Here is a 20,981-nt window from a genome sequence, read left to right as displayed (position 1 = left end):
GTTTTAAAAGTTGTGATACTTTAAAAGTTGTGAGTCCCTCTTCACTTTTCCCTAAATACTGTAACACCTGCATAATCCTCAGCATCAAATGAAAAAAATATGTCTAGATTTTAAAAGGACACATCAGGTCAGATGTTAAAGTGTTGTTTGGTATTTTTTAACCAAATCCATGAAAGCTGGAAACTTGGATGAGGAGGACACTCTTCTGTGATATCATAATTATACAATTATTTTGGTTCCTTCTGCTTTACGCCATATAACATAGAGCTCTCACAATTTTATCTTATAGTGATAAATTACTAATTATGGTTTGTTAGGACCATTCTGCTGGAATCTGACATATGTGGAAAACGATGCAATGGAAAAAGTAGGGTTATTTTTTTCCTCTGAAATATCTGCATTTTGGGTAGATCTTTTGATTATTTGTTGAACTCTGAAAGGCAGAAACTAATAGTACTGTAGACCTAAATAACCCCAGAGATATCAGCACTTGGCAGAAAGCTTTCGCAGAAAATCCGCCCCTCCTTCTTACACCTGGCTGCAGGTTGCATTAATTTCCAGAACTCCCCTCAGTAGGTCAGACACAGGTAGGTCTCCAGGTCATACTGACAGTACTGTATGGTCTTCTATACTCCTCACCCAAAGGACCTTGGGCCTCACAGGCATGAAGTCTGTGGCGTTTGCTGGTAAAGATGTCATCAGCTCACCCTCTTATCCATCTGGTTGTGGTCTCACAATTGCTTGCTACTGACAGACCTCTAACATCTTCCACCGAAATCTTTCCTTCACAGTACAAATATGACAAAATGAAGCCCACAATTGTAAAGGAAGCTACAGTGGAGGAAACAGGTTGGTTCAGCAGACGTGGATGGTTTTTGCCACACTTCTGTGCCTTTTGGGTATCTTTGTGGCGTCTCAGGTGCAACGCAGAGAAGGACAGTGGCTTAGAGCATCACAAACCTCCATCTGTCACACAGTGGGTGCCTGAAGTAGGTCTACCCTGCTCAGAAGCAAAAAAGGGTAGATATGTGGTCAAACCTGTATCCTCGTCTTTTGTGCTTCTGCCTCTCTGACTTGTGTGTCCTTGAATCAATCAGCTGGGTGACCAGTGTGGGAAATGCAGGTAAGGTGGGGAACCTGGGCCTCTCGGGCATCAGAGCTCTCACAGAGTGCCACAAGAGGTAAAGGGAACAGAAGTGAACTCTGAAATGTAGGTCTCAATCTCTGCCACATAAAAAATCCCAACCCAGTAAAACAAAAAACAAACCACATTATGATATCATTTGAAATAAAAGGTTTTGCTTCAACTTTCTTGAGACAAAATTACAGCATTGAATTTTGCAGTAAAGTGTAAGATATTCCCACAGAAGAATCCTCACTCAGCTGTAATGAAGATATTTCCCAGTTCTTTCCACCTCTGCTACAGCTTTCTGCACTTTGTGACTTAACATTTTGAAAGGAAAAAAAAACACCCACACAAAACCTGTGGCTTACTGAGTCACTTACTGGCACAGGGCCTTGTTTAAATATCTTCCTGAAGTGGTTGGCTTGGCGCTCCCTATCTCTGAGGATTTCTAATGGATCTTTCTGCCTGAAATTAGGGCAAGCAGTTTCCTCAAAAGAATTGAAGCTTTTTAAATGGTTACTAGCATTCCTTTTCAGTTTAAATTTATCAGCTGATTTCATCCATGGATTTGTAATGTTCTTCCCTTCCCCCCATCTAAAAAACTGGATTTCTGCTTCTGCCGTATTACATTGTCTCTGTTCTGAAAACAACTGAGAACTTCTTGAGCTCTGTTTCTACACTCACAGATCTGGTATTCACCCATGAAACAGGTGACTGCTGCTTCAGTAACATGGTATCAATTTAATAAATGAACATTTTCAGTGAGAATGTAGTTCCCTTGACCATGGAAGATGGTCAAGTGGTGGAGCAGGCTGCCCAGAGAGGCTGTACAGGCTCCATTCTTGAAGGTTTTTAAGCCCTGCACAGCCTGGTCTGACCCCATAGCTGTCCCTGTTGTGACAGGAGGGTGGACCAGACACCTCTGGGGGTACGTTCCAGCCTGCACGATCCCATGATCCTTTCCTGATCGTCTGTTCAGCGATCAGTTTGTTTTCTTTTCAGTACTCTATTAGAATTCATTTACAGTTAAAGATCTTTGCCTAAATCCTTAAATTCACCCATGGCTTCCAAAATACGCAGCTAGGCAAACATACATCATGCATCGTCAAATTGTGCTTTGGGGTTTTCTTCAAGTAAAATTAGGTTAATTATCAGAGCTATCTCAAGAAATGTTGTCTTAAACATTCAGTGTTTTTCCCTTCTCTTAGTAGTTCTAAATTGATTCAGTCTCCAGCTTTTCCACCCGCCTGGCATCTTTTCTGCCCACATGGTCCTACCGATAAACAGCAGTAGCACAGAACACTGTGATATAAATTGCCATTGAGTTGGAGCTGTGTTTTCCCACCATGAAAACGTTCCTCTTTTACAGATTCGCTCTTACCTTTGAATCTAATACTTTCTGGCGTGGTCTGTGTGAGTCTGACTAAATGTGATTTTGTAGATTTTTTTGTGTTCAAAGTGAGTGTCAAATTTTCTAGTGACAACTGCTTCCCATCTCAAAAACATAAAGTAGCTCATCTCACAAAGGTATTTACATGAATGAGCACATTTTCCAACTCTACAGGAACGTTTTCCTTGACATGTGCCACAAATTAATATTTTTCCGGGAAATCAAAAGATTTTATTTCCACTTGAGATGCTCCTAAACAATTACCTTTATAGACCAATTGAGAGTAGGGACACTAAATAAATTATAAAGGGCCAAGTATCAGAGCCCTTGCTAAGGTCTTGATTGCACAGTAATGGCAGAACTGCATAATGTAATGTAGGGACCTGGCCAAGGGGAATATATGTAGGAATTCCACTTCCGTTTTTAAGTTCAGTATTATACATGGAAGCACTATTCTTAAGAGAACTCTCACTCTGAAATTTTCAAAGACGAGTTGCTAGGAATTCTGTTCTAGGAAAGAAGTATGCATATCCAATACTGTGAGGATTTGTATACAATCAGTTTCTGCTGTTTATTTCAATCTCACTTCTTCTCATAATTTATTTTAAATATTCGTTGTATCTTTAGTGTTTGCCATAAAGCTATGAAATCACATTTACTTAGCTTAAACGAGCTAGAAACATAACTGCTGATGCTGCAGAGTTGATGCTGAATTTTACTGGAAAATACAAAGTAAATTTTTTCTGGAAAACACAAGCGTAGTGAAAGTATCCCTGCAATATTTGTTAAAAATAGTTCCGAAGTTTGTACAAGACCAATTTGAGTTCTATATAGAACATCTAACACTTTTATGCCAATTATGTTAATATATGACTGCTTATATAAAACCATAACAAAATCCGGGACTCATGAAATTGGTATGATTTTGGCATTCATTTCAGAGCACCAAAAATTCATTCAGTGTGAATTTCCAAAAGTAATACAATAACCTCTTAAAAGTGATAACATACTAGTTCTTAGCAAATTAATCAGAACTTCAAAATATATTGTAGAAGGGGAAAAAGGTCCTTAGTAGGCTTCTGTGTCTATTTTGTGTGTCAGCAGCAAATGTTCTAAACTGTAAATTATTTAAAAGTGTAGCACACTATGACATCTCTTTAGGTTCAGATCACTGAATTTGTAATGCAGTCGAGTTTGTAGACAGAAACATTTCTATATGGTGCAGTGCATGCAAAACATTTCTTCACAGAATTATATGTAGCAAATTGCATGAAGTCCAATGGGACCACATATTAGGCTAATCTGAGCTGTCATGGAGTCATGGACTAATGAAGAAAAGATTGAAAGAATTAACCCAGTTTCTCTCCTTCTCTTATCAACTGTTGCTAGAGGAGCGTGAGTCAGGGGAAGGTTCTCACTCCTTGACTCTGACAAACCTACAGAAATGTTTAATATTATTATTACTTGTCCTTTAAATAGTATATTTTAATATTGTGTAGCTTTTATTCTTTTTTGGTCTATCTCAAAACACTTTGCAAATGGGACAAGTATCATTAATCTTTTTATATTAAAAATATACTTTTATTATATATCTTATTATTTCTTATTTCTTTTGTCTTGTAAAATATATGCAGAAAAAAATCTTTATAAAAGGAAAATAAATCAAGCCAGAGAAAGGAAAGCTGTCAGACGTCTCCTTTTGACGATGGGACTATTCATATTATTACAGTTCAGTATTTCTCTAAACTGGGGGGAATCAAGGGTGTGATTTGTTCCATCAAGGCACTGAGGTTGTGGTGGTGACATGTTTTCATTAAGAAAACCCAGCACCATCTTGAAGGCACATTTGTATCGCATTGCTACAGTGAAAAATGTTAAAGTAGAGGATCCATCTTTTTTTTTTTCTTATATATTAATAAACCTTCTCCCTTTGGGGTAGCAGCAGGTTAGCAAGAATAACAAAAGCTTTTCAGTGTGTTGAAAGAAAAAGCCTTACCCAGTCAGTAGCTCTCCATTGCAGCTGTCCCTCATGGCACTTAAATGTCATTTCAAACTTCACTTCATCACCTTGGTGAGCTAATGCACTCTACGGCCTCACCAGATGTGTTTCTCTCAGATGCAGTAAGCACTTTACATGGCTTCACCCTCCCACCCGCCTCCTGGGAAGCTGTCTTGGGAGGATGTTTATATGTTAAATTGCAAGAGAACTATGGATAAGAAATATCAATTCTGCTATAGCCTATATAACTGATCTACATTTCTTTCAACTCACTGAAATGGGGTCACATAGTTAGAGACACACAAGCCAGGGAGGAAAAAACAGTGGAATGCCTATTGTAAAACAGGAGCCAGATGCCAAGGATATACCTGACAGAGAAGCAAGAGATAAAGCACCAGAATTATACTGAAATGATATACAACACATACCTGCCTCCTCATATATATATGCAGTCAAGAATTGATTCTCTTCCAAAAATGTATTACCTACTAGTGTAAATCCATTTACTTTAATTACATTTATTTCTGCTTTTTACCAATCTGATGGGTGATACAAGGTCATGTACTGGTGCCCGATCATTGACTCCTCTTCTGAGATCAGTATTGCCTTTCTGCAGAGTAAAGTACTTCCTTGGACACTTCTGCTTGACTTCTCGTAGAGTCATAGAATCATAGAATTATTTAGGTTGAAAAGACCTTTAAGATCATTGTTGTTGTGATGCAAGTGCAGGACCTGGCACTTGACCTCGTTGAACCTCATACCATTGGCCTCAGCCCATCAATCCAGCCTGTCCAGATCCCTCTGTAAAGCCTTCCTGCCCTCAAGCAAATTGATGCTCCTGCCCAACTTGGTGTCATCTGCAAACTTACTGAGGGTGCACTTGACCCCCTCATATAGGTGATTGATAAAAATATTAAACAGAACTGTCCCCAATACTGAGCCCTGGGAAACACCACTTGCGACCGGCCACCAACTGGATTTAACTCCATTCACCACCACTCTTTGGGCCTGGCTATACAGCTAGTTTTCACCCATCAAAGAGTACACTTCTCCAAGCCATGAACAGCCAGTTTCTCCAGGAGGATGCAGTGGAAAATGGTATCAAAAGCTTTACTAAAGTCCAGGTAAACAACATACACAACCTTTCCCTCATCCACTAAGCAGGTCACGTTGTGATAGAATGAGATCAGGTTAGTCAAGCAGGACCTGCCTTTCATAAAACCGTGCTGACTAGACCTGATCATCTGGTTATCCTGCATGTGCCATGTGATGGCACTCAAGACAATCTGTTCCATAACCTTCCCTTGCACCGATATCAGACTGACAGGCCTGTAGTTCCCTGGATCCCTCTTCTGCCCTTTTTGTAGGTGGGCATCATATTTGCTAACCTTCAGTCAACTGTGACCTGCCCGGTTAGCCAGGGCTGCTGATAAATGATGGAAAGTGGCTTGGTGAGCACTTCCACCAGGTCTCACAGTTCCCTTGGCTGTATCCCATCCAGCCCCATAGACTTGTGTGTGTCTAAGTGGTGTAACAGGTCACTAACCATTTCATCTTGGATTATCATAGAACCATAGAATTGTTTGGGTTGGAAGGGATCTTAAATATCACCTAGTTCCAACCACCCTGCCATGGGCAGGGACACCTCCCACTAGATCAGCTCATTCAAAGCCCCATCCAAACTGGCCTTGAATACTTCCAGGGATGGGGCATCCACAAGCTCTCTGGGTAATCTGTTCCAGTGTTTCATCACTCTCACAGAAAAGAATTTCTTCCTAATATCTAACCTAAATCTCCCCTCTTGCAGTTTAAAATCGTTACCCCTTGTCCTATCGCTACAGTCCCTGATAGAGAGTCCCTCCCCAGCTTTCCTGTAGGCCCCCTTTAGGTACTGGAAGGCTGCTGTAGGGTCTCCCCGGAGCCTTCTCTTCTTCAGGCTGAACAACCCCAACTCTCTCAGCCTGTCTTTATAGATGTGGTGCTCCAGCCCTCTGACCATCTTCGTGTCCCTCGTCTGGACTCACTCCAACAGATCCTTCTTATGCCGGGGGCTCCAGAGCTACATGCAGTACTGCAGATGGGGTCTCACCAGAGTGGAGTAGAGGGGCAGAATCACCTCCCTTGACCTGTTGGCTATACTCCTTTTGATGAAGCCCATTATGGGGACTTCATTCGGCTCCCCATCCCTGTCTTCCAGCTTAGGGGGCTGGGTACCCAGAGAGTAATCAGTCATACTGGTAAAGATTGAGGCAAAGGCAGCATCAAGTACCTCAGCCTTTTCCTCATCCTTTGTTACTATGTCTCCCCCCGCATCCAATAATGGATGGACATTCTCATAAGCCGTCTTTTTGTTGTTAATTTATTTACAGAAACATTTTTAATTGTCTTTTACAGCAGTAGTGAGATTAAGTTCTAGTTGAGCTTTAGCCCTTCTAATTTTCTCCCTGCATAACCTCATGACGCCCTTGTAGTCCTTCTGAGTGTCCTGCACCTTCTTCCAAAGGTCATAAACTCTCTTTTAAGCTCTCTGTTCAGCCAGATAGGTCTCCTTCCCCACTGACTTGTCTTTCAGCACATGGGAACAGCCAGCTCCTGTGCCTTTAAGATTTTCTTCTTGAAGAATGTCCTCAGTAGAGGACAGTCATTGTCAGCATAGTTTCTGATCATAGCTTCATGGAATTGCGTGTATGCATGGAACAGATAGGTGGAGAATTACTAAGCAACTATTACAGCCCCAATCTGGCCAGATTTCCAAAGTGCAACACTGCCTGGGAACAGCTCCAATCATATCTAACACAAGCACTTCTGGTGTTGACACCATACTTCCTCTACAGGATCTGTACATGGGAAACAAACAAACAAACAAACAAACAAATCCCCAATATTGGAACTGTCTTAAGTTTTCTGAAGATTGTACAATAACATTATTGATACTCTCATAACAGTATGCTATGTCTCATGCCATTGCTCTATAAGAAAATGTTTTAAACATATAGAAATGTACTTCCTCAAATATGCTGAACACGAGGCCTTTATTATTTTCATTCTTCTTGAAACATACTTCTGTAACTGCTCTTGGAGCAGCCACCAAACGTTCCTTTCTGAGGCAATTTTGAGGAAACTTATGAAAAATTATCTAAAAAATCCACTGTCTTGGAGATCACTGGACAATAAGTGCTGACTTTGCTGACAGAAATTGTGTTTTGGCGACAATTCACACGCCTGGAGACAGATCCTTCCATGGATTTGAGATGGAATTGTTCCAGTGTTATCTCCATTCAAACCAGCTACAGGCCTGGACCACAGCTGAACTTCAGATTGACCTACTTAGTTAGCTGGCTACCTCAGGTTTGTCATAACTATGAAGTTATACAATTTTTTACACCATGCTCATAATTACTGAAAGGAGCAGCACAGAAAACAATGCTTATTAGAAACTTCTGTAAACTAGTTGCATTCCTAACATCTGGAGTATAATGTACTATTAACAAGAAAGTAAATGAGTAACAGATTACAGGAAGATTATAGCAATTATAACATGTTACCAAAGCAAGATTAAATAGTCTCAAGAATGTGGCATGGTGTGTATCTAAGCGGAATTATTCACAAGCTCAAGTAGTTTAGAGTAATGTCCTTAAAGGGCAGTGGTGGAAGGTTAGGGAATGAAAGTCAAATATTGCTTTTTTCTGTTTGCTTTCATTGTTCTGCCTGGTTTCTTCCACTTTTTATCACAGCTGTTCTGAGAGTAACAATTATAAAAGTGATTAATATTAATGGAGAGAGAACTCTCATAGTACTTTACATCTCCTGCATGGTCTGATGTGTACATCCCACCGTCTGGGTCACTGTCACATGCTACCGCCGGCACGTAGCCCACACGTGGAATCCGTCAGGTTTAGAAGAGAGGCTGGAATCAAAGCCTCTGACCATGACTCTCCACTGCCTTTAAACTGCCAAGCTGGATAATGCTCTTGTTTCACTTCCTAAACTGAGCTGGAAGGAAAGCATTTTGGCTTGCTCATCCCTCAAATGACTAGAACAAAAGATATCCATTTGTCTGTCAGCACTTATGAGACAGTCATTAAAATCTGTCCTTGAACACAGGCGTTCCCACTGATTTTACTGGAATCCCAAGGCAAGATTCTCAGTGAGGTTGCAGCATAATTTCATGGAAACTGGTGGAATTATACTCATTTATACTATCTAAAGAGATAACTATATATCTGAGGTTAAAATGTGGCATTTTGTTTCTGAAGCACTAAGAGAAATAACACAAGGCCAATTTCTGAGTTTGGTTTGATATTTGTGCCTTTTACCAACTTCTTTGTGAGCAGAATTGTGGAAATAATTTTCCAGCTCTTGGAGTAGGACACAAAGGTATCAGCAGTTATTTACTGCCACAAGGGTTAAATTGACGGAGGTGTTTGCAGCTTTTGCTTCTCTGTGAATGGGAAGTACTGTAAAGGTAGACAAAGATCTGCGTGTGCTGGTCGACAGCAGGCTCAATAGGAGCCAGCAGTGAGCCCTGGCAGCCAAGAGGGCATCCCGTGTCCTGGGGTGCACTGAACACAGCATAACCAGCCAGTCAAGAGGGGATTATCCCACTGTATTCAGTGTTGGTGTGGCCTCACCTTGAGCACTGTGTGCAGTTCTGGGCCCCACAGTTCAAGAAGGATGTGAAGGTCCTTGAATGTGTCCAGAGGTGGGCAACAAAGCTGGCAAAAGGGCTGGAAGGAATGTCTTGTGAAGAGCGGCTAAGGACTTTGGGCTTGTCTAGTTTGGAGGAAAGGGGGCTGAGGGGCGACCTCACATTGCCCTCTCCAGCTTCCTGAGAAGGGGACGTGGAGAGGGTGGGGTGGTGGTGATCTCTTTTCCCTGGTATCCAGTGATAGGACTTATGGGAATGGTTCAAAGCTGCACCAGGGGAGGTTTAAACTGGACATTAGGAAGCATTTATTTACTGAGAGGGTGGTCAAACACTGGAACAGGCTTCCTGAAGAGGTGGTCAATGCCTGAGGCCTGGCAGTGTTTAAGAGGCATTTGGACAATGCCCTTAATAACATGCTGTAACTTGGTCAGCCCTGAAGTGGTCTGGGAGTTGGGCCGGGTGATCGTTGTACTGAACTAGATGACGTTTCCAACTGAAATAGTCTATTCTATTCTATTCTATTCTATTCTATTCTATTCTATTCTATTCTATTCTATTCTATTCCTGTGTTGTAAGTTATTATTTTCTTATGTCTTACCATACATACACATCAGTTTTCACTTTTTTCATTCATTGCAGTGACAGAGAATGTTGTTACAAAACTGTGTTTGAGATAAAATTCCAATGTTTCTGGAAACATGATGATAGGAATGTAACCATGGCCACAAGAGCATTCAATTCTGTTATAATTTAAGCACAACAAACTGCATTAAGCATCAAAAAGGGCTCTCCACATCTTCTGATTGGCATTTATAGTAGTCTATAATATGGCAAGCCTGACACCACAGAACAGGATAAAGTATTATAATAAGAAAACTGATTGATTAGTTAATGTCTGCACAGCACTTTTAAATATGAAGCACTGCCAACTTAATGCTAAGAAAGCATTTGGATAGGCATGTCGTGTATAAGCTGAGACTGAAAATTACCCTTCTGGTGAAGTAATGTATTTATTAGACTGTAGCATTTAGAATTCTTTTGTGTTCATTCCAATTATTATTATGGTCAAGCACTTTCTGGTGATCCACTGAATAAATGGTCAATTATCCTGTTGTATAAAATACAGAGAAGGTGATACTACAATTGCAATCTTTCTAGAGCAAGCTTTATTCATTAGCTAAACAAAATGTTATTCCTTAGAAAGCCAGTTGTGACTCTTCTTGAAGAAAGCACGTAGGAAATGACATCTCACAGCAGCAACTTCCTGCTTTCAAGTAGGTGGCTAGAGTTTGCAGGAAGATGGTGGAAGGTGGAAGTAGTAGGTAGAAGGTTTACAGGAATCGTTTACTCTGGATCCAGAAAAATTGCTTCCATTTAATGAGGGGAGTTCTATTTAACAGAGTAAATACCAAGTCAATATATAAACATCCTTTAGAATATTTAATTTGCAAGAAAATGGAAGGGGCAGGGGGATGAAAATAGAAATAATATAGAAGTTTCTTGATCAGGTGATTTTAGGAATCTGAATGATACAGCCAAGGACCGGTGACCTTCAGGACAAGGGTTTCCAGAGTAGTAGATTAACAGCTTTTCATGCACTATCGAAATCTCAAGATTCAAGCAAATATTGTCCATATTCTTCATTCAGACATCACTAGCATGACCAAAGCAGCAGCATGAAAGGGAGATTTTGGCAGTAACATACAACTTTCTATAAGAGTCATAAAAATTATGATTATGGAATGTACTTTTTTTTGATACACCATGCAGCTACTCCAATTGAAAGTCTTGGTTTTTATTTTTATTAATAGTAAATTATGGGCAGAACTGATGGCACTGCCTTTATTACAGTTGTCAAACCCTGCACTACAAGAAGCTATTATCAGACCTCACATACTTTCCAAATTAATGCTTTGTTTAATGCTCCATTCTGGGTTTCCTCCTCAGGCTGGATCTTTCTGGGAAATTTCAGACAAAATTGTTTTCTCCTTATTACTTTCTGGTAACGTTTTCTCCCAAAAGCCGTATGGCCCTTTTTTTCTGGATCAAGGTTTGGCAACTCGACAAGCTGTGTTTACTACTATCCCAGAAAAATAAACACAAATGAAGCCAAGGTAGAAGGCTTTGTAGCGGCTCTTTCTTCTCAGGGAGGACATGCTTGAGTGTCGTAGGCAGCTTTTGAGAAGACTCGGTCCTTGTTGTGTGTGTCTCACAACTGGCAGTGCTGCCCAGGCTGTATGTGTGCCAGATGCAGCCCCGCTGCAGCCAGAGGTGGGATTGCAGCTGGCTTTCATCCTCAATGTCAGTAACGCAGAGGCCAGACCACAGAGGCCTCCAGCACACATCCATACCGCGCTCCGTCAGGCTGCAAAGCTCATGCTGAAATCATGCTGAGTTCAGGCTCTCATAATGTGATTTTTATCCAGATAGCTGAGATTAAGCCAGCATAGGTACGGCAGTCCTGCATAACCACACTTGTGCTTTCTGGCCGCAAGGAAGACATGCTCCCAGTGACTGAGCACTGATGTAACTCTCAGCCTGTTCACCAGCCTTCTCAGAGTTGGCTTCATAGGTATATTTGAGATTTATCTTCATTTTGGAAATCAGAGCTGTTTGCAGTTTAATAGCAAAGATAGCTTGAAAGGAATTCTATATATGCCTGTTCTGATCTCTTCTTTAATGTGGCTTAAGTTACGACCCAGTCCTATATAAGATCTAGCTTCAGTGTCTTCCAGATGGGCAGTAAATCTGAACACCAGGGAGAGGTTCTCAGCTGCTCTAAGTCAGCACATATCCAGATGAAGCAGTTTGTGCTAAGGGTTATGTACTCCAGAGATTAGAAAGCCATAGTTTCTGTAAATTATATACACAATCATGGAGGTTTTTTGGCAGTGTGGCAGGCTAGGGGAAATCAAAGGCGAGGAAGCCCAAGCTGGAATACAGTTATGGACAATTCAGGACAGTGCAGGGAAATCATCATCTATTTCTTTACCTAGAATTTAGTCACTAATAATCACTCCTAAGAACATGTATTACAGACTTATACTGGTGTGCACCAGCAAAGATTTTGGCACAAGGGTAAAATTTGAAAGCAGGAAAAGTAAGTGGATATAAATGTAAAATGGAATAAAATCTCATCTTGATTTTCCATAACCACATCACTAATCTATTTTGGTTTTCTGATAAGAGGGTATTTTTTTTTGACATAAAAGAAATGTGTAGGTATAAGATGTCTAGATTTCACTAAGGCATGAACTATTGAAAAATGTGATAATTATGAGCTGAACTGGGGAAGGTGGTACTTAAGGTACACAAAAAGTGCAGAACAAATTAGCCAAAGAGATGGCTCATGACAGAGGTGTCCTGAAAGGGCAATGATTATCAGAGGAAGATTATTTGTGAAGTTCGCTGTGAATCACTCAGAAATCTTGTTTAATTTAACATTTTTCCACAGTGATCTATTTCACTCTAGCGACAGTGGAGAAGTAAAGCCTATATAGGGATATGAGTGGTGCCTGGGCACAGCTGGGAGCCTGGTATATGCTCTTCACTTTTGAAATACCACAGGCAATGACTTGTAAATGCTTCTTGCTTACTCAAACACAAACCAAACGTATGTTTCGTTTTTTTTGCTTTTTGAAATGTGTACAAAAAACCCAACATTTTTGTTTCCATGCTCCTATTCTGTGAAAAGTCCAAACCATATCAATATCTGATGTCAAGGCATAACAAAACTAATGACAGTAAACCAAATTAAACTAGGATTCTCATTCAGAATAATGCAAAAAAAGCGTACAGTCTTTAGCTCTCGCACCCAGACTTGTGGACAGCTGGACTGGGTGGAAGAGGATTGTTGAGAGGATTCTATTAATGACCTCAGAAAGGTAACTGACCTGCATCCCAGAAGCACACATACTTGATAAAGTGCCATGGATGTCTTTGGAGCCTGGATATATAAATAGTGAGGAAGCTTACTAAATGGAAAGAAAAAATTGCTTGGACCTGGTTACGTAAGCTATCAAAGAAAAAATAATTTCTCCAATTAAAAAAAGCAGGGCCATCAAAACAATTATGATGCATAATTAATTATAAAAGACTGGACATTTGGAGATGGGAATGACTTATAAAAGGGCATTATGTTGATGAATATCAACAAGAAACAGTGGAGGGAAATTTAAAGAAGTTGTTGCAGTAGGCAAAACTCACGACTTATCCAAAAGCAGATGGAAGTCCTCCCAGAACCAAGCATGAGTTAAAGTGAAAGATCTGACTGGCAAGCAAACACTTGCATGAAAAAGAAACAATTGTACATGAACAGGGTCATATTCAACCAGGAAAGAGACATGCATAGTAAGGGCACAGATACATTAGACTTGCTTTCATATGGACATCGTCTTGCAAAACAAAAGGAATGCTTAGCATTATGGAAGATATGCATGAAATGCCACAGGTAATTTGTTTGTGTAAGCTTGTCACTAGGCAAATGCAAATGAAGAGAACTTTGTAGAACAGAAACATTTACATTGGTAGTACAGCATTTCTTTAAGCTCATATTGTAAACTAAGAAACAGACTAGACGTGACTATAACTACCTTCATAATTACAAAGAATATGCATCAACAATTCAGAAGTTTCCTTTCAGGTCATTATTTTATATTGTTTCACCGATTTTCTTCACTGTGGCAACCTGAAGAATAGAAATTACACTTTGCGTGATCCTGTAAGGAGTTTAGTCACATCTCTGTGAGACTTTGACTCCATTCATCTTGGACTAGTTGGATGTGCCCAAGAAAGAAGTACCCCATTCTTCTGTTTTGGTACCCAATCTGTAATGCGGGTAAGCACCAGTAATTAAGAAAGCAGGAACACGTTTTTATATTTAAGTTAATTTAATGTAAGTAAATACTATAAATTAAGCACATAACAAAGCCTAGACCTGGGCTGAGGGTTTAGAACAAAGCCATCCTCCAGAAATGGTTGGGTTTTAACATTACTTATTGTAAGGACACCCTTCTGAGAGGTCACTTTCCTGGGAGGAAAATCACCAGAGAAGTAGGTGTTCCACAATCAAAGAGCAGAGAGATAGGTCACACTAGGCATGCAATAGCTGGGTTTGAATCAGGGCTGTAATATGAAGCCTGAGACTTTATAGCTTACACCAGTTATCCCCACATTCCTACTAATAGGAGCTGATGTGCTGTAGGCAATAGAAAGATGGAGCTTCTGAGAGGGAAAAGGTGGAGATAAAAGGAAAGAAATACCAAGGAACAACTCCACGTATATTAAATTTTGGGGGAGGTTGTTAGACAGATGCAAAGTTTAAGCATTTTAACAAAAAACAGGCCACTCCATGCTCTCTTTGCACTAGTGTGAGAACTTCAGTGTTCTGATACCTCTTAAAGTATTTGATGAGAGACTAATAGCCTGACAGGCTAACACTTCACTTCCTTCCAATTAGGAGACTTTAACATCAAAGCCAAGGTCCTCCACTCAGCAAGGGCTTACTTGAATGAATTATAGAGGAGAATAAGTCCAGTAGTTTCTTGTTTTTTCCCTCACGGAGACACAGTCCGGCATAGGCTTTAATAAGATGTTTGAGGTCAAAAGGTTCAGGTTCCTCACTGTGAGTGCTAGGAAGCTGCCAGAGTGTTTCAATATGTGTGGTGTTTGTAATGCAATCAGACAAAGCTGAAAACTCTATTACACAGTGTCATGTGGCTGACTTCCTTTTGGAGTGCTCTCATGTATAGTTAACAGCAAAGAGTATGGGACCTTTAGTACGCTATGAATCTTCCATGTTGCCATTTCAGTCTGCTGAAACAAATAATGCCTTCGCCACCATTCGTTTTGGGCTGGCAGGAGGGGTGCGATGGTGGCTTCCTCCAGGGTATTGTGTCAGTTGTTTAGGCATCGATTGGTCTTCAATGAGAAATGATGGCTATGTTTCATGTATGGTGTTATTTGACTTGCTAAGCATGAATCTCTGGCAGTGTCTAAAAAAGCTACCATTTACCCATTACGTTCTGCTCCTATTTACCTCACCAGCAAAGAGAAATATATTACAATCCCTTTGAGATAAGCATAGAAGATGTTTTGTTCCTTCTTTTGGTCAAAAAGGTTCTTAGATACAAGATATTTTTCCTGTGCATAATATCTAGCTTTACTTCTTATTTTTCAGTGGTTCCTACCATCAGGTGGATCTCTCCACCTTCCAGAAACAGCTTTTGTTCTGAAGAAGTTTATAAAATCACAGAATCACAGAATCTTCAGAGTTGGAAGGGACCTCTAGAGATCATCTAGTCCAACTCCCCTGCTAGAGCAGGATTGCCCAGAGCACATTCCTCAGGACTGCATCCAGGCGAGTCTTGAAAATCTCCAGAGAAGGGGACTCCACAACCTCCCTGGGCAGCCTGTTCCAGTGCTCTGTCACACTCACTGTAAAGAAGTTTTTCCGTGTATTTGAACGGAACTTCCTATGTTCCAGCTTGTGCCCATTGCCCCTCATCCTGTCACTGGGAACCAATGAAGAGAGTCTGGCACCATCCTCCTTCAACCCACCCTTTAGATACTTGTATGCCAAGTAAAATGCATGTATGATTTATTTTAATACCTATTCCACACAGAAAAGCAGCACAACTGATAGTAATACAGCAATTGTTTGCTGTAATGTTACAATAGAATGAGAAAAAAAAGGGAAAAAAAAAAAAGGAAATGTCTTCTGGTTAATCACACAAGGGACTGGATTCATCTCACCTTGCTTTATGTCCTCCGTGGTCAAAGGAGAGACCTCAGCATCCACTGAAGAGTAGTTAACGTCAAAGTTTCCTTCCATGCAGAACAGAACTGGGGGACACAAGACCTTTATCAGACATGAAGATGTCAAAATTAACATCTTCAGAAGATTTTCTACAGTATAAGGTTCTTATCCCAATAATCAGCAAATGTTTAGATGAAAATGATTTATGTAACCGTTCACTAGTCTCCAAGATAAATTCTTTTTCAATCCAGGTATTAGTTTCCAAACCACAGTATGTAAATCCATGCACCCTTACAGACTGCAAAAAACAATCCCATCAAGTGAAAGTGCTTTTAATTTCCTCCCATATTCCTAAATTTCCAGGTACATCTCTTTTTTTTTGAGTTGGTGTTGGGTTTTTTAGTTCCTTTTCGGTTTTTATTTTTCTCCATGTACTCCTAACATTTGTCTGCACAAAAAAAAAAATAATGAACTGAGCTAGGTAAATTGATACAGAACATAATCCTCTAACACCAAAAGCAAATCCAACTGCAGTGGTATTACTTTATTTATACCATGCATATTCCATGTGGGAGGAACAAAAATCAGCTTCAATGTGAGGCACTTCCACAGCAATACAGCTGTAGCTATGCAAGTTTTGGAAAAGTATTACTATTTACATTCATTTTGGTTTCATTTGGAAATCACAGTTCCTAACTGAAATGCCATTACTGATAAAAAATGATCTATGCATATTCTGCGTCTTGCGTTTTTCCTCCAGTAATAGCATCCCCTAATTACTGCAACTAACTGAAAAATACTGTTTTACAAAACTTTTTGCTCAGTAGAAATAATGAAATGCTTCTAGACTTTCTCACTCCTGTAAAAGAAAAATCATAAAACCAAACCCTTTAAAAATTCTGTTTTCACTGTTTCTTTATGCCTCCGTTCATTTTGTTTCTTTTAAGTTTTGCTTTTTTTCCAACCTCCTTTCCCTTTCCCAACATACTTGTTTTTCTTTCTTTCCTTCATAATTTTTTGTGTGAAGAAGATAAGTGAGACAGAATTTTTTTTTTTTTTTTTTAATTTTACACTTGAGGATAGTGGTTGAAGCCAATTAAAACAGTAAACTATCTCTGAAGGACAGACCTTCAACATGAAGACTTTAGCCTTGAAAAGACTCCTGGCACTGCATGACTCATTCAATGTTGACACATCCATAAGAACTACGAAATTTAGCTTCCAGAAAGTTGCATCACAGATTATCTCAGGGATATGTCAGGCCAAGTCCAAGGAAAACCTGAATGAGTATGGTTGAATGTTGGAAATAATATCTGGTGTACACAGAAGAGAATAGGAAGATGAACTCAGCTTCTTTTTTTTTTTTTTTTTTGGGAAAAAGCTAGCTGCTGTATTCTTACTGAAATTTAATTTCTTGAAAGTCTGCTTCTTTGTTACTGAATAAAAATGACCATGTGTAATTCATAGGAATTCATCACACGTGTGGCTCCCCCATAGGCGCCCAGCTTCCAATTCTTCTAAACCACTTTTGATGGAACAAAACATTGACAAAGTTCCAGCTGTTTGAAATTCAAAATACATCTAGTCATGAGGTGGTCTAAAAACATCTTTTTTGTATTGTACAGTATCTTGAAAGCATGAAGTGTGGGGAGTACATAAGTACTTAAAGACGTTCCTTTTCCACTATCATTTCTCCAAAGTTTCTTCATGCAAACACAAATGAAGTTCCCATGGCACTTCTGTATTTTTCATCAATCTTTAACTAGTATATCTTGAGTCTCCTGACTTATTCTTCACACCTAGAGACATTTTCAGTTTTATATCTAACTCATAAAAAAGAAATGTAGGTAAAGGAAGTGTGCTCAATGATAAGGAATTAAAGAAAGCTCCCATATGTAGTTTAGGAAAAATGTATGCACTGAGGAGGATTAAATCTAATTAACATCAGCATGATATACTTTTTGCTATAAAAATAAATAAATCTTACCAAAAAAATTTTTATTAATGATCCATTACTGGACTAACTGTTGTTTTTTAACAGTGATAAAGTAACAAATCACAATTTCAAGGCAAAATAAAAAAAACTTTATTTTTCTTCTTCAGTTTTTGCTTTTTGAAATCAAAAAAAGAAATTTCCATAGGTAGATTTTTTGAATTAAGAATTCTGAATTAAGATTTTCATGTGGTTTTGCAGTCTTGTATGAACATAGATATGACTCACACTGATTTTGCCATGTATATACTTTTTCTGCAAAGTAAAAATTGTCTGACACTACGGTAATCAGATAATATTTATCTGATAACCATTAATTTCCATGTGTAAGTGTGTCTACAAGGTTTTAATTTTAATTCAACAAAAATTAACTGGTTAAATTGAAAGTATACTATCAATAAGTGTTCCATAGGACCGACTTTAAGCTGATCAAGCACGTGGCACAGTCCTCTATGGAAACACTTTTGCCTGTTTGCAGTACACCATGGAAGTCAGTCTTAGCAAGCTTTTGTTTGATTCCTTGATGCGGCTGAACAAAAGATCATCCTAAGTATTATTTACAGTCCGTTTCCATTTCCATACTAATCATATTATTCCAGAAACTCAGTCTATATTCACTTGCCAGTCCCCACCGGTGAAAGACAATCTTTATTATGTAAAAAAAGGGACATCACAATATTGGTTTTGAAGTATAATGAAATGATTTAATAACAATGTATCTTCATATTTCCTAAATGATTTTAAAACCGTAATGCACGGCAGGGGTCTGCCTCAGTGGCATAATGAAATGGGACAGTTCAGATTGCAACCTGCTGTTCGAGGGTCCCCCCGTGCACAGAGCAGCATGACAGCTCTGTCTCCTTTCCTTTTTATCTTTCTTTTCCTCTCCAAGTGCTGGGTAATATTCTTGGAGAGGGGGATGTCACTCAGTATCTCACACATCCAGCTGGTGATTAATTTACACAGAGTGAAGATGAGGTACTTCTTAGAAGTAAATCTACTGCTACAGTTTGATCATGGAAGTTGCCAAAAGATTCAATATATAGCTCTGCTAACTGTTGGATGTTAGTAGAAATCTTAGCCATTAACTTTTTATAACCAGCAAACTGGCCTCTACACACACACCCTGGACATATAGATATAAACACATAGCTAGGCATATAGATAAATATGTATTCAGAGAGAAAGTGGGAGTAAAAGAGACGTGCACACACATGCTTACATATACACTGCTGACATGATGATTTCACCTTGTCTAAGACTACAGGCAGCTGCAAGGGAAAAACGCATGCAAAAAAAAAAAGGCATAAGCAACATGAAATAACTTCACAAGAATTTGAGCAAGTCTTACAACTACAAATCCTCAGACCGATCTTTGTACATTTAAATGATCTGATACTCGCTATATTACAACAATTTTTCTCTATGTCCTTTGGGTATAATCCTGGAGGCTTCTTTTAGCTGTGGTTGTGGCCTGGACAGAGCAAAATAATATCCTAAATAGAAGCAAATATACTGATTGCTGCTGCAACCTCCTAGAGAGAATGTTTGCAAATCAATAAAAATCATCAAGGGAGAAAGCAAGAGCAGTTGTGTCTGGAAGGGAGTTTAGCAGGGATGCTGAAGGGGTAATACTGGCCAACTTTGCCTGTGTGCCAAATTGTCTCATCGTAACTTTGCCCTGAGGCAAAAGTCCAGCTGAACCTACTGGAAAAGTAACAGCATTGAATTAGAGGCACTGCTTTGCTGAAGTGAGCAGAAGCACCAGTCCCCGGTTAAGTCTTGAGCTAAGATCTACTAGATACTGCACAAACTCAAAATAAAGGGGACATTTTACTTCCAAACTGTAGGTAGTCTTGACTAGACATTCAGGGTAAAAATCATTTCACCTAAATTTACAGCATGAATTTCTGCATCTCCTAGGCTCCTGTTTGAATCAAACAGGTACTTCTGGGCATTTCTCAGACCTGTTTTAGATGTCTACTTAAGGACAAGATGGATTGCACCCTAGAAGTGCCAGTTTCTCTTCATTGATAGAGAGCGAGCCTGGGGTGACTGCCTTGTGTGTAGATGGATGAATCCCTACCTCTCTGTTCCTAGAACAGCACTGCAGCGGAATGAATGTCTCTGATGGCCCGCTCTCTAACAGAGTTGCATTACTGTATGAGTATTAATAATGTAGGTGATCCTACTCTGTGGAGGATGAATACACGCCTTTGCAACGAGATATATTTCTTTACCTGAAGATGAGCTAATAGTTATTGTAAGTCACAATTTAACATTAACAGTCTAATGTGTAATTTTGCTCTGCATCCATTGTGTAGCTGGCTTTTCCAGTCTTTGAATTGACACATCACAACACACGAATACTTCAATCCATAATGGGCTTAACCTGACCATCAGCAGCTCACCTACGTGCTAGTGACATGCTAGCACAGGCTTTTTATTACCACCCTGCCCTTCCTGCCCGAAACTGCATCTAATTACACCATCATCTTTAGCACTGGATTTCATCTCCGTCGGGGTTGCACTTTGCACACACTGTTTAAACAGTGACAGATACTGCTTTGCTGTCAGGTAGGTGACAAAAAAGGGAATCCACTCCAGATCATTTGACTCTTTTGCCAGGTAATTTCCTATGAAATTTTCCTGACCCAAAGGGCATGAAGCAAGTCTTTCCATATATTTAAAACAACCTTAACTCAATCCCCTAATCATAACCTTGTATGATTATAGATATTCCATCACGTATTCTTTGCTAGTATTTTGTACATCGTTCCTTTTATAGGACTAAGACCTATCTGTGCTTGAACTGTAAATGTGGAGATATTGCTTCTTCATAAACTTCTACAGACCTATAGACTAGGAGGTAGCTGCGTGACTCCTTCATCTGAAAGTACTCACTTTTAAGGGTGATACACTTTTTAATGATCATTGCTGGTAGGCACAAATCAGAAGGAATGTGCCTTCATTTCAATTTTGCTATTGTCTAACCTTTGTTTTCTTTTCCATTGCTGTTACATGTGGGCTGTGGAAGTAAGAAGAAATTAAAAAAAAACAACAAAACA

The sequence above is a fragment of the Chroicocephalus ridibundus genome, chromosome 3 (genome assembly GCF_963924245.1).
Source record: "Chroicocephalus ridibundus chromosome 3, bChrRid1.1, whole genome shotgun sequence".
NCBI lineage: Eukaryota > Metazoa > Chordata > Aves > Charadriiformes > Laridae > Chroicocephalus > Chroicocephalus ridibundus.
The sequence above is the reverse complement of the archived record's forward strand: the minus strand, read 5'-3'. Positions refer to the sequence as shown.